We start from the raw sequence: 15529 nt of genomic DNA, 5'->3' as shown, positions 1-15529 counted from the left end.
CCCGCCCAGCCCAGCTACTGACGTGAGGCCCGGACTAGTGCACAAGGCAGGCCCTCTGGAGCCATCCTCAGCCTCAGTAGGTCCTCAGCTGGACATGAGGCCTACCTGCCCCATTTCCTCAAACGGTGAGTCTGGGCCAGGTCACACAGAAAGTACGAGACTGTTTCCTCAAGCAACAGCTTTCCATTTGCTGCCAGACCTTCATGGGAAGACCGAATGGCTTCCTTCAGAGCCCCTGCTTCTACAGGGAGCCGGAGCACGAGTGTGCTTTCATTCCTGCAGGGCTGCTCCCAGCCTTGGCCCTTGGCCTCTGACAGTCAGTGCTGAGCAGTTCCCCGAGGCCCAGAACCCCGCTCTAGCCTCCTGGGAAGAACTCAGGTGGCACTGGGACAGTTTTCATCTTAGGACCCTGCACACAGTGCTAGGAGTCTCAATCAGGGACAAGAAAGCAACACAGGCAGCTCCGTGTGTGCCTGTGTACAGGGCTGTTCCCCTGGGCTTGGGGCTCAGCTGCTGGCCTGGGCTGCCTCAGGGCCAACCCCAGGGGAAATCTCTTGCAGCAAATGTCTGTCCCACTTGGGATGCAGAAGCCCGGGGAGGCCATGCTGCTGTGGGAAGTGTTTACATCTCTCTAAACATGTCCTATGTTAAGTGTTAAATTCTGGGAATAGGAAAAAAAACGAGTTCTAAAATAATTATCCAACTACCCCTTTTCATCCACTTGAGTCTGCCACATTGGTGCAAAATGTTTATTTTTTAGATGATTTTGTTTTTTATATAATTCAGAAAAGAAGCTGTTCACTTCTCTGGGAAAACTCCCTAGGGTAGGGAGACCAAGAAGCAGAGGTAGGGAGTAGATTTTAGAGCTCTGTGGGCTCAGGGTCCGAAGGGCTGATCCTGACTCCTGTGTGATGGATCGGCTGGGAGACGGTGACACCTGTCCTGCCTCCCCACGGGGTCTCCCTGGGGCTGCATGAGCACTAAACTATAAGTAGTTGTTTATTTTGTGGTAATTAATTTCTCCCTCTTGCCCTGAGCTCCAAAGTTTGTGTTGCTTTGTGCAGACTGCAATACACTTGATTGTGACTTTGCTATTAAGAAGTACCAAGTAGGAAAGTGTTCTCCCCACCCCCAGAGACGACCAACTTAATGTAACTGTTATGTGCTTGGTTGTTGGTGTCTGTGGAATCATGTCTGCCAGCCACTTGAGTACAGTACTCAGCAATATGTGTGTGTGTGTGTGTATGCGCGCGTGCTCAGACCATGTGTGCATATGTGTGTGCGTGTGTGTGCTTAGACCACGTGTGTGCGTGCTCAGACCAAGTGTGTGTGTGCATGCTTAGACCTTGTGTGCACATGTTCAGACTGTGTGTGCACACACAAACCGTGCGTGCGTGCATGCTCAGCCCGTGTGCATGCTCAGCCCGTGTGTGTGCATGCTTAGACCGTGTGTGCGTGCACTCAGACCACGTATGTGTGTACACGTGCTCAGACTATAATTTGAGATTCAACCACTTATACATTAGAGTTTTATTTTTGAACGAAAAGTTGATATCTTAAAAGGGATGAATTTCAATCCATGACCATATTTTTAAAATTTTGGATTAAATCCAGCTATTTACTGACCTACATCCTTTTGTATGGTTTCTCTTTGTTCTTTCTTTTTTTAATGCTGACGTTTTATTCCAAGCCCTGTTCCTGAAGGTCGCATCTTCAATGCATTGTTATGCCAGAAACTTTATTTAAGGATTGATTGTGCCTGTTAAGTGTGAAGGTGCTGCTGCTTCCTGCGGGCTGGACGTGCACAGTGTGTGTCACAGGGTGCTGTTCCGCCTGTGTTACTGGCTCTTTGCAGGGGAGAAACGTGTGTTTGTGGGGGGCTATTTCTGATGTGTGGCTACAGTTGTAACATGAGCTAGCGGAGAATAAAGCCTGGGTCTCTGAAGTGTGTGGGCCCTGTGGTGGGAATACTGGAGTCTGGGGGAAGTGGACGGAGAGGACGACTTCATTCACGGGGCTTGTGCCCATTCCAGTCTCACGCATTAAAGACCAGCATCTATGGTGCTGACAGAAAGGCACTGTCTGCCCTCTTATCAAAATGGAAGCAGATCGCCATAGTGTCCAGCGCAGAGAGGTCACATTGTTGTGTCACGACTGCCTGGGCTCCTCTGGCTTTGCTTACCATGCAGGGAGGGAGGCGTGAGGGCATGAGGGTGACAGGCTGCAAGTACCTGGTGTGCAAGCCCTGGTACACTGTACATGCCTGTTTCACCTACTCATTAACCCCTTTGTGGAGGTTCAGTCGGAGCTCCTCTACATGGAAGGCCCAAGGGCGGCCGGAATCCACACCTACTTCCTGAAGGTCACAGCTTACGCCATCCTTTCAGGCCTTCTCGCCTAACAGACTACAAGGGAAGACACAGACTTCCTTAAGGCAATCAAATCTCACCCCACCGAGATGGTAGTGGAGGCTACCACGGAAGTGTCGACTGGAAATTGATAGTGACTAGGTGTTTTATCACCAAAAGGATTTATTCAGGAAAAATGAGGGATGGCAATGCAGCGCGTGCAGACATGGCAAGCCATGTGCACACTGGCCTGTGTGCCAAGACGATGGGGTATTTAACCAAGGGGAAAAGAAGTTGAGTGAAGGGAAAACTAGAATCATAACACTTTATCATGAGCATAGAATTCTCCTTGTAGAGTTCTTGTGTACTCTCGCAGTTATGTATGGACTTCCATAAGACCCTCTGGACTAATTGTTCTCGGAAGATCCAGTAGGTGTTTGTCAGAAGTCAAACAGCCGTGTGACACTTAGCCAAGCTTGTCCATTCCGCTCATGGCCCTGTCCCCTCTAGTGGTGTGCTGGAGCTGCCCCTCACCGGCCCCAAGGCGATTGTCTGTCTCCCTCCCCAGCTTTGCTTTCAGGAAGTCACGTTGCTGGCTTGAAATCAGCAAACAGGAGTCTACACCCCAGAAATAGACAAGTGTCATCAGCAGGGCTCTTCGAGGCCCAGTGTTGTACAAGAGACAGACCACTGGGAGGGAATGGAGTTGGGCTTGTACTGCTCACGGGAACATGAAGACTTGTCTCCTTGATAGTGATTCGCTGTAAATAAGAGGTAATGGGGAGTCGTTAAGGGTCTTTCCGCAGAGGACATTGTGTTTGGCACTCAGCTTCAGGGAGAGTCATCTGGCAGAAGTAGACAGGATGAGTGGAGAAGGAATACTGAGGAGGCCAGGTACTGGGTGTCACTGAAATTGTCCAGAAGAAGAATGACTAAGGGAAAGGCAAGGGACACTGGAACAGAGTAAGTGCAGCCAATGATGCAGAAGTGGAGTGAATGGGGTAGGTGGGGGTGTGCCAGCAGGGCAGGGTGCCAGCAGGTGGTCTGGGCAGAGTGGCAGGTCTGTTGGGAGGAAGACTTGGCTCGGGGAACAGCAGGTGGCAGAGAGAAGGGGCCTTGTCTCCAAACCCACTGGACTCCTTGTTCTCCCTGGGCAGGCACAACACTGGCACTTCCTGTCTCGCTGCCCTTTCTTGGCTTCCATTTCTCTGCCCTTCACCCATGGTGATTTCCTTCTTTGGCTCCCCCCACCAGCTTCAGTTTCTGGTCACTTCAGGTTGGCTGCTCGGGAAGGTTCCACCTTTGAACCTGCTGTCCTCCACCTCTTGGCACTGATCTGCCCTCACAGCTTCAGCTGGCCCTCTGGGAAGATGATTCCTAGATGTGGATGTAGCACCCCAACTTCTCTCCTGGGCCCCAGATCGAAATGTCCAGGTGCCTGTGGAGATCGCCCAGATCTCCACTCTTGTCTGCCTCCTGCCCGTGTTCCAGAGGCTTACCATGTTACTCCTTGCTCAAAACCTCCAGGGGCTCCTCGTTGCTCATTGGATTTAGGAATCGGCTCTCCTGCATGTGCCAGTGCCCAACTGAGCTACACTTGTGAAGGAATAAAGAGAAGGAGTATAACAAGCATCATGGATATGCAAGAACTCACTTCAGAAGTAAGGGCACACACAGACTGAAGGTGAAGGTATGAAAAAATCTTGTGCAAATGAAAACAAAAAGAAAGCTGGTGTAGCTATACTCATCAGAAAGAAATAGACTTTAAAATAAACTGTGATAAAGGATGAAGAAAGGTATTGCACAACGGTAAAAGGATCAATCCAGCAAGATGATTTACCATTTATAAATACATATGCACCTAATGCAGGAGCACCAAAATACATGAAGCGAATATGAACAGTTCTAAAGGGAGACGTTGACAGCAATGCAATATGCTGGAACAACCGGACGTCCACATGCCGAGTGGTCTGGACCCTCCACCCTTCACCCAAATGAACTCTAAGTGAATCACAGGCCTCAATGTAACATGCAAACCATAGAACTAGAAGGTAACAGTGGGTGAAATCTAGATGACTGGCCTTGGTTTTGGCAATGGCTTTTTAGATATAACACTGAAGGCATGAAAGAAATAATTGATAAGCTGGACTTAATTAAAATAAAAAATTTCTGCTCAGTGAAGGACACTGTCCAGAGAATGAAAAGATAAGCCATAGATGGAGAAAATATTTGCAAAAGCCCTATCAGATACAGGACTGTTATTCAAAATAAACAAAGAACCCTTAAAACTCAACAATAAGAAAACAGTCTGATTTTAAAATAGGCCAAAGGCCTTAATAGACCCTCACCGAGAAGGTGTGCAGATGGCAGAGAAGCACATGAAAAGATGCTGCAAATCACATATCAGCAGGGAAATGCAAAGTAAAACAACAGAGATCACTACACACCTACTAGAACGGCCCACATCCAGATCATTACCACCGCCGCGTGCTGCCGAGGGGGCAGCAGCAGCCCTTACTCACTGCTGGTGGGGATGCAAAATGGTTCAGCCACTTTGGAAGACAGTTTTACAGTTTCTTACAACACTAACATATTCTTATCCTATGATCCAGTGATCACATTCCTTTCAACCCAAAGGAGTTGAAGACTGTGTTCACATAGACACTAGCACATGGATGTTTATAGAAGCTTTATTCATAGTTGCTAAAACTGGAAGCAACCAAGATGTTCTTCAGTAGGCAAAGGGATAAACGGTGGGATATCCAGACGATGAAATATATGTCAGCACTAAAAGGAAATGAGCTACCAAGCCATGAAAAGACACAGAGGAACCTGAAATGCATATTTCTACGTTAAAGAAGCCAATTCGAAAAGGTTACGTCCTGTAAGATTCCAACTATATGGCATTCTGGAAAAGTCAGAACTATGGAGAGAGCAAATTGGTCAGTGGTTGCCAGGAGTCAGAGGGGAGGGATGAAGGGGTGGACTGGAGCACAGAGGATTTTCAGGCCAGTGAAACTGCCCTGCATGACACTGGTGGTGGACACAGGCCTCCATACATTTGTTCTAACCCTATACAATGTTATTACACACAGAGTGAACCCTAATGTAAACTGTGGACTCTGATGATGATGTGTTGATGTAGGTTTATCAGTTGTAACAAATGCTGGGGGATGTTGGTAGTGGGGGAGCCTATGCATGTGTAAGGTCAGGGGGTATATGGGAACTCCCTGTACCTTCCTCTCAATTTTATTGTGAACCAAAAACTGTTCTAAAAAATAAAGCTTATGTATATAGTTCAGACATATAGACTCTACTGTAAAAAATGCCACAGGAAAACCACACTGTGTACAAGGTGCAGACGAGGGCACTGCTGCCACCTTGCTCCCGGCTGCAGGCATCGGTGTGACCTGCTTCGTTTCACTCCGCCCTGGAGCTGCAGCGCCACACAGACCCGGCGGGTCTCAGGGTTTTCAGGTGGACATTTAGGCAAATTATTTGATGACCATTGCACAGAGATGTAACAAAAACATAAGGATGTGAAATACACTTACATTCATTGTTTTCCTATAGCAACGTCCTGGGTTTTTATATTTTATTTGCAGAGTAGTTTGGGAAGTGAGAAGTAAAGCAAATGAGTGATTGTTAATGGCAGGCTTTGAAAGGCCTGTGAGGAATCTCTAATCTTGAGTAAAAAGCATTTAAGAATATTTTAATGACAGACTGAGACTGGCTAGGATTACCATGGGCCATTCCAGCGGGAGGAACCAGCGCAGGCCATCTGACCCAACCCTTTCATTTTACGGATGAGGAAATGGTAGACCGGAGAGACGAAAAGATGTGCCCAGGATCATTCAGGATCATCCAACCAGTTAGTGACCTGCAGGGCCGGTGCTCAGGCCTCTGGGCATGCTGACTTGTGCACCGTGTGCTTAGTGGGTAGAAGGACCAGAGAAAATAAGTTGCCTCATTATACCAACAAAAAAGATTATCCTTGTATCGGTATTCACTACAAGGTATGTTTTGCAAACTTGGCTTTTAGAATCTTGCTGATCTTAAAAACAAAAGAGTTATGTTTATAGAGGCCAACGTGGAAATTCAAGATAGTATCAATAAACAAAGATCATTATTTATCTAAGTCAAATCGGTAAAGAGATCTCCTCAACATAGAAAGCTGGATCAGACCAATCATGACAGTAAGAATCTAAGGACATTTACACATGAGCGGTGGGTTTGGTTCCTGAGCTCATCAGAACATCGTGAACCTGAACACTGCATGTTCCATTCTGTGTGAAGGAAATTTGTCTACCACTGTGAATAATAGGCTCAGGGTTTGGCCCAGTTTTTCCATTCAGAACATTCCTTTTTACTGGTTGCTCCTCTAGTACGATTGCCTTCTCAGTACCAGATTTTACTTAATGTGTAATTTACCCAAATTTTACTCATGAGTTTGAGGGGACACATGAGAGGGTGTTGTCCACAACATTGGGCCCCCAGATCCTGCACTCTGTTTAAAGATTGTGAACTGACCATAGAGTTTCATTATGATGGTCACAGACGAAACCATGCATAAGATTACTAGATGTGCTGGTGAGTAAGAACCACAGGAAGCTGCCAGCACTTGGGTCTTACCAGCTGCCAGGCTGCTGCTGGTGTTTTTAGTCTGGGACCAAAGGCTGTTGAAATTTGGACATTACCTCAAGTCCCTGGGTATTTCTGTTGTCAAGGACTTTCATTATTGAAAGTGCTCACCATAAAGCTGTCTGTGCCCATTCATATCCTGAGAAGCCCAGTGCTACAGAAAAGGCATTACAGGGCCCTGGACGGTGTGACTCAGTGGTTAGAGCGCAGGCTTCCAGCTTCGCTCCCGGGCCCTGGGCAACCAATTGATGTGTCTCTCTCACATGTCTCTCTCTCTCCCCCTCCTTTCCTCACTTCCACTCTCTAAAAATCCATGGACAAAATATCCTCGAGTGAGGATTAACAAACAACAAAAAAGGTATTATGGGTATCCGTAATTATTTTCATTAAAATGTTCGCACTATTTTATTCCAATTTTACACAGATGCCGTCACGGAAAGGGAGAGGCTTCACCGCGTGGTGCACTCACCCAGTTGCACTCAGCGGGAAATATGAATCTTGGGGTGTATGTTTATCACCTGTCACCCAAACGCAAAGACATCCACCAAGAGAGTGTTCTCACTCTTTAGGCAGCCAGAGTCTACTCCCCAAACCCAGGGGCCGGTGAGAGCAAGTACCCCCAGTGCTACTTTGCATTGTTTCTTTAGCCCAACTCTTCCCTTCAGGCGGCCACTACGAGGGCTGGTGCGAACACGGAGAACCCCCAGATATCCACAGCGCCTCTTTCTGAGGCTCTGGGCTCCCTGAGTGTCAGTTGGGTTCTGTAGTAAGTGCTTTCGGAGAGGACTCCTGGTCAACAACAGAAATTCGAGGGCCCTCTAAGGCGATGCCCAGGCCCCAGCTGCCTTGGATCGAAGACAACAGCCTTGCCAGGATCATCGGGATTTGTATTTTTTCTTCTCCCTGAGGAGTTTCAGGTGACAGTGGACGGGGCTGTCCCTTCTAAGGTGGCACTTGTGTCCTCTCGGCAGAGTGCAGGTGGCTCTCCCCAGGTGTCCCACCCACTGAGGAAAGTGAAAACTCGGGACTGCCGCAGGTAAGCGAGAACACAGGCAGAGCTCCCGAGGAAGCCCCGTTAAGAGGAAACTGGAATTCTGACGTGTCTCATGCCCAGAAAGCTCGTATTTCCCCCCAAATTCTACTACTTTTAGGAGGCAAGGCTAGAGAAATGAGTAAGCTTGGACATATTCTCCAATTTTATAAATGTGTTTGGAAGTCCAAATTTTAAATATGGTAGCTGATGAAACTTCTGGGCTCTTTATTCTGTTCCGCTGCTCCGCTGGTCTTTTCCCCACACCGCACTCTCTTCCTTGCTGAGGTCGGGGGTTGTCAGTGCTCTGGCTTTGTTTCCCCTTCACTGCTGAGGTTGTTATCCTGGGTCTTGGCCTCTCCATATAAACATTAGAATCAGCTGTGGCACCCACTTGCTGTGTCTCTCACATCGATGTTTCTCTCTCTTTCTTCCTCCCTCCCTCCCACTGTATCTGAGATAAATGGAAAAATATCCTCGGGTAAGGATTTTTTTAAAATTCCACTTATTTATTGCTGGTATAGAGGAAAAGAATTGACTTTTATTTATTAACCTTGTATCCTGAAACCCTGACATAATTACAAGTTTCAGTTGTGTTTTTTTTGTTTTGTTTGTTTGTTTTTTCAATCCTCATCTGAGGACATTTTTGCATTTATCTTCAGGTAGAGCGGGAGGGAGAGGGGGGAAAGAAAGAGAGAAAAACATTGATGTGAGAGAGACACATCCACTGGCTGCCACCCACACAACAAGAACCAGGGCTGGGGACAAACTGCAACCGAGGTTCGTGCCCTTAGCGGGAACCGAACCTGGGACTCTCCAGTCCAGGGGCCGACGTTCTAACTGCTGAGCCAAACTAGCCAGGGCTCAGTTGTTGTTTTTTGTTGTTAATATTTTAAAATTTTTTACAAAGATAATCATTTTATCTGTGAACAAAGGCAATTTTATTTCTACCTTATCAGTAAGTATAATATTTGTTTATTTATTTATTATTGTGTTAGCTAGGATTTCCAATATGATGTGAAAAGGAGTGGTGATAGGGGTATCTCTGCCTTGATCCTGATCATGTTGGGAAAGCTGAGTTTCTCACCATTAAGTATGTTCACTGTATATATATATTTTTTTGTAGATCTTCCTTATCAAGTTGAGGAAGTCCGCACTTGATTCCTTGTTTACTGAGAGTTTTAATCATGAATGGGTGTTGAATTTTGTCAAATGCTTTTCTGCATCTATTGATAATGATCATAGGATTGGTGTTTTAACCTGGTGATGTGATGGGTTACATTAATTGATTTTCAAAACCAGCCTTGCATACCTGGGATAAATCCCAATTGGTTGTGGTATCTAATTCTCTTTATATATTTTGGATTTGATTTGCTAATATTTTGTTGTGGACTTTTGTATCTATGTTCATGAGAGATTTTGGTCTGTAGTCTTCTTTTCTTGTGATGTGTCCTTGTCTGTTTTTGGTATTAGGATAACTCTGGCCTCATAAAAGACATTAAGAAGTATTTCCTCTGCTTCTCTCTTCTGGAATAGATTGTAGAGAACTGGTATAATTTCTTCCTTAAATGAAAGTTTGGTAGAAATTCATCAGTAGACTTACCTGGTGCTTTCCATTTGGAATGTTACTATTGATTCGAGCTATTTGGTAAACATAGGACTATTCAGATTGTCTGTTTCTTCTTGTGTGAGTTTTGGCAGATGGCTTCTTTCAAGGAATTGGTCCATATCATTTAGGTTATCAAATGTATGGATATAACCCTGGCCAGTTTGGCTCAGCAGTTAGAGCCTTGAAGGGTTGCAGGTTCAATTCCTAGTCAAGGGAACATACCTGGATTGCAGGTTTGATCCTCAACCCCAGTGGGGTTCATGCAGGAGGCAACCAATCAATGTGTCTTTCTCACATTGATGTTTCTGTGTCTCTCTCTCCCCCTTTCTCCCTTTCACTCTATCTAAAAAGAATTAATGAAAAATATCCTTGGGTGAGGACTGCCAAAAAAAATTATGGATATATAATTTTTCATAGTGGTTCTTATGATCCTTTTAATGTCCATGGGATCTGTACTTATGTTCTCTCTTTCATTTTTGATATTAGTAATTTGTGTCCTCTCTTTTTCTTAGCCTAGATTTTCTCTAGTGATTTCTGTTTTCAGTTTCATTGATTTCTGTTTTAATATTTATTATTTTTTCTTCCCCTTACTCTGAACTCACTTTGCTCTTCTTTTTCTAGTTTCTCCCCCCCCCCACCCCCCTTATTGATTTTTAGAGAGAAAGGAAGGGAGAAGGAGAAAGAGATAGAAAGCAACATTGATGAGAGAGAACATTGACTGACCACCTCCTGCATGACCCTCACTGGGGATCATGCCCAAAACCTGGGCATGTGCAAGCTCTTGGTGCATGGGTTGACGGCTCAACCACTGAGCCACACTGGCCAGGCCTTTTTCTAATTTCTTTTATTTTTTTATCCTCACCCGAGGACATTTTTGCATTTATCTTCAGATAGAGCGGGAGGGAGAGAGGGAGGAAGAGAGAGAGAAAAACATGGACTGGCTGCCACCCACATGACCCCAACCAGGGCCAGAGACAAACCGCAATGAAGGCGTGTGCCCTCAGCGGAAACTGAACCCGGGCCTCTCTGGTCCACGGCCGACGCTCTAACTGCTGAGCCAAACCGGCCAGGGCTTTTTCTAGTTTCTTAATGTGAAATCTTAGATAATGAAGTTTAGATCTTTCTTCTTTTCTAAAATATCCATTCGCCCTGGCCGGTTTGGCTCAGCGGTTGGAGCGTCGGCCTGCGGTACAGAGAGACCCGGGTTCGGTTCCCGCTAAGGGCACGTACCTCGGTTGCAGTTTGTCCCCGGCCCTGGTTGGTCGTGCGGGTGGCAGCCACTCGATGTGTCCCTTCACGTCGATGTTTCTCTCTCTCTGTTCCTCTCTCTCCCTCCCGCTCTATCTGAACAAAAAATGGAAAAATGTCCTCGGGTGAGGATAAAAAAAAAAATAAAAAAAAAAATAAAATATGCATTCAATGCTATTAATGTCCCACAAATGTTGATAAATTGTTTTCCTTTTCATTCAGTTTAAGATATTATAAATTTTTTCTTGCGTTTCTTCTTTGGCCCACATGTTATTTAAAAGTATTTAATTTCCACCCTGGCCGGTTTGGTTCAGCGGTTGGAGCATTGGCCTGCGGACCAGAGAGTCCCGGGTTCGGTTCCTGCTAGGGGCACGTACCAAAAAAAAAAAAAGTATTTAATTTCCAAGCATATTTGGATTTTCCAGCTATCTTTCTGTTATTGGTTTCTAATTTCATTCCTTTGTGCTCTGAGAGCAGACATGATATGATCTCTATTCTTTTAATTTTGTTAAAGTGTGTTTTATGGCCCAGAATGTGGTCTGTCTTGAGTGTATGTTCCTTGTGAGCATGAGAAGAATGTGTATTTGACTGTTATTGGATGGAGAAGTCTATAAATGTCCATTATATCCAGTTGATAAATGGTGTTGTTGAGTTCAAATATGTACTTGCTGATTTTCTGCCTACTGGATCTGTCCACTTCTGATAGGGGTACTGAAGTTTCCGGCTCCCACAGAGGATCCATCTGTCTCCCCGCGCAGCTCTCAGTGTGGGCCTGATGTACTTCTATGCTCTGTTGTTCGGTGCATTCGCGTTGAGGAGTGTTTTCTTTTCTTGGAGAATTGACCCTTTATTATTCTGTATGCCCTTCTTTTTCCCTGATAACTTGCCTTGTCTCTGAAATTAATATAGCTACTTCTGCTTTTAACTCTTTTTAGCATGTTTCTTTCTCAATCTATTTACTTTTAATTTATTTCTTCATATGTGAAGGGGATTTCTAATAGACAACATATAATTGGGTCTTATTATTTGATCCACTCTGACAGTCTCTGTTTTTTTATTGGTGCATATCTAAACTTGCCTTTAAAAAGCATCCAAATAGAGCCCTGGCCAATTTGCTTTAGTGGTTAGAGCGTCGGCCTGCAGACCAAAGAGTCGCGGGTTCAGTTTCAGTCAAGGGCACATACCATGGTTGCAGTTCATTCCCTGGCCCTGGTCAGGGTTGTGTGGGAGGCAGCTGATCCATGTGTCTCAGTTTCTCTCTCTCTCTCCTCTCTCTCTCTCTCTCTCTCTCTCTCTTTCTCTCTCTCTCTCTCCCCTTTCCCACTCTATCTAAATGGAAACAGAAATATATCCTCGGGTGAGGATTAAAAAATTTTTTCAAAACATTCAAATAGATACTATCTGCAATATGCGTGATTATGTTTATATTGACCTTTTAGTCTGAGGGAAATTGAATAACAGTCTGAGGGAAATTCTGAATTTTTCAGTACTGTCAAAACTGGTCACTTACATGTGACTATAAAAATATCACAAATTATTATTATTTTTTATCCTCACCCAAGGACATTCCTTCATTTTTTGTTCAGGTAGAGTGGGAGGGAGAGAGAGAGGAACATCAACGTGAAAGGGACACGAGTGGCTGCCTCCCGCACGACCAACCAGGGCCGGGGACAAACTGCAACAAAGGTACGTCCCCTTAGCGGGAACCGAACCTGGGTCTCTCGACCGCAGGCCGACGCTCTAACCACTGAGCAAATCAGCCAGGGCACAAATTATTAATTTTATAAAATATAAGTAGCTTAAATGATATTGTAAAATAGTAATGTTTAATTGGTAAAATATCACAAAATGTAAATATTAGAAATGTTAAATATTTAAAAATTACTTCATATAGACTTTTACCATTTGCTTGTCTCTGAAATTTTTTTTGCTTATGAAATGGAATTGTTTTACCTAATATCCTTGATATTTTCACTCTTCAGAAATAAAAATTTTTCTGAATTTTCAAGGTTAATAATCAACACTGGATTTAGGGTGAAGTGACGGCCAGCCTTGTAGATTAGATAGGTAGGTTTCAGGAAGCTTATAAACCAAGTGTGTGTGAATTAAGGATTATGTCTGTAAGGGCATCATAGGTTAGAGAAAATAAGTGTTTTGAGGGTAAATGTGGAAATACACTGTCCCCATTGGGATGGAGCATATTGTTTGTGGAATGTAATTCTGTAAATCAATTCCGTTGCCCAGCTAAATTTCTGCATTTTTATTTCTGGCCACAAGGTGGCATCTGATTTTCATTAATACACAAGTCATTACACATTTCTCACCCTTCAAGCTGGAAACCCATGTGTATTTCAGCTTCTGGACACTTATTGTACCATATATATTTTTTTTCAAATGGAAACATTTCTAAAAGAACTTGCATTAACTTGTGTTTGTCTAGGAGCCTTGAACTAAGTCATCAAGGTGTGTATGCTCGTGCATTTTTAAGTTTGAAATTGATCATTTTGTTGAATATCCCTCATAGTGTGAGAACTTTCCGCATGTATTTCTTTGTCTGAAGCAAAAATGAAGGCATAAACCATTTTGACATATGCTTATTATATGCCACATGTTATTTTGCTTGTGTGTGGGAGGGTGCAGAGAGCCTTATTCAAAGATCTAGATTTCGAGCTGGGTCTAAACAAGGTATGTGCATGAAATAACTGTAAAGGAAAAACTTACAAGAATATTGTCGAAGTTCCAGGCCATTATTACCAGTAAGGTCTCTATATCCACGAGGGAAGGAATTATCTCTGATAGGTTCACCACTGTGCCCCCTGCGCTGGCACAGTGCTGCAGGCACCCAGTAGACACTGAAGACAGTAAATGCTCATGGAATACATGGGCATAAGGAGGGTTTCCCTGAAGGGTGGAGTGATGCTGACTCTGAAATAATGGGTGCGAGTTCGATGGGGAAAGTTGAATTGGGAGTGTGTTGCAACTTAGGGAGACACAACTCAGAGCGGGTGGGGAACAGCGTGAGCAGGCCAGGGAGCCCGGGAAGGAGAGTGGCAGGTCTGTGCTGGCATAGCCAGATCTCAGCCTGTGCCAAGCCCTTAGAGTCATGCCCAGGAACCTGTACTTTCTCCAGGGAAAAGTTGAGAACAACCTTAATGAACTGTAAAAATACAAAGTGCAAAGCACTGCAGTCATTGGGGGACACCAAAAAAGGCACATGGTGTCTATGTAAATAATAACTGTGGGGCATGTGCCCTTAGGTGGTATAAAGCCTGAGCTGGAATTTTCAGAGAAGGAAACGATCTGTCTGTATGGGCTCACCAGGGCTCGCCGCAGGGCGCGGTAATCCCTTAGCCAGGCCTGCTATAATCATGGCTGATATTTGAATAGCTTTTTACTGTTCACCAAGCATCTTTTCAAACAGCAGCACACTTAATGCTCAGAACATCCCTGTGATGCAGCACAGTGACCATCTCTGCTTTACAGATTGGGGCGTTGAGGCTCAGAGAGGAGCTCCTCTGCTCTGATCCTGCTTATTGAAGGATGGACAGAATGAGGGTCAGCAAAGTGATCTGATGGACAAAAGTAAAATTTCCTTATTAGTATCTCTGTGTATTATTACAGCCCAAAGATGGCGACAAGCATAGCTGTTGCCTCAGTGAACAAAGGAAGACAATTGTTTTTCTTGTATTATTTCCTTATCTGATGATCTTGCCATATAAATGGTCTGAGGGTTTTACTTTTCAATGAGAGCAGAGGGGTAAGGGATTGATAGAATGCCACCAAGTTAAAATAACAAAGAGCAGAGATCTCAAGTTTTTAGTCAAAATCATGCTAATCTGCAATTAAAACCATTTGCATTGCTTTCTTTCTCCTTTTATGATGTTTGCACTCAAGGACCTTACAGTCTATTTGCATAGAGAAAGTACACACATGCTCAGGGCTGCAGATCTTGTGATGTGGGTGTCATCAAAGGAGCAGCCCTTCGTGACTTCAGGGCTTTCTCTGAAGCTGGAGAAGATAAGTGGGCTGTCAGGTGTGACCTGAAAGTACGAAAGTGGGTGGGGGGACTTAAAGTCCCCAAGGCGACGGTAACCCATGGGGGCAGGACTGCATGGCCAGATGACCCCGCCACCCTTTCAGTCAGGGCACTGCCCGGAAGTGTACTGTATGATTCCTCGAGGGTCCCAGTGGGCCGAGCCTACTCCTTCTTTCTTCCCCAGGGAAGGAGGTGATACTGAGGGGTGATGCTGGAGGAAGACCTCAGTGTGGGAGGCTCCTGTCCCTTTGGAGAGGCTTATGCTCTGGATGATCCCATCCTGGCCTCCATACGGGCAGCTCCAGAGCACGTTCTGCCCATGTGGAGGGCAGCACGGAGCTCTAAGCAGTAGGTCTAATGTGGGATGTGCGTAAATTTAACATTTTTGATTTGATGTGGGAGGAGGACTTAGGGGCTAGGACCTATAGAGTTAAACAGTCCTGCTTCTGTGGCCGGAGCATGGAATCCCTGTGGAACCCTCAAGGCCGAGCTGGCTTGGCATGCCGGGGTCAGGGGCTGTTAGTGCTGCTGACCTGTAACGCTCCGTCAACAGGTGGATCAGGCAGCACAGCGCCAGCTTGGTGGAGAATTAGGAAGTGATTGGACCAGGGTTCTGT

This window comes from Molossus molossus, unplaced genomic scaffold (genome assembly GCF_014108415.1).
Source record: "Molossus molossus isolate mMolMol1 unplaced genomic scaffold, mMolMol1.p scaffold_m16_p_4, whole genome shotgun sequence".
NCBI lineage: Eukaryota > Metazoa > Chordata > Mammalia > Chiroptera > Molossidae > Molossus > Molossus molossus.
This window is presented reverse-complemented; position numbering follows the sequence as displayed.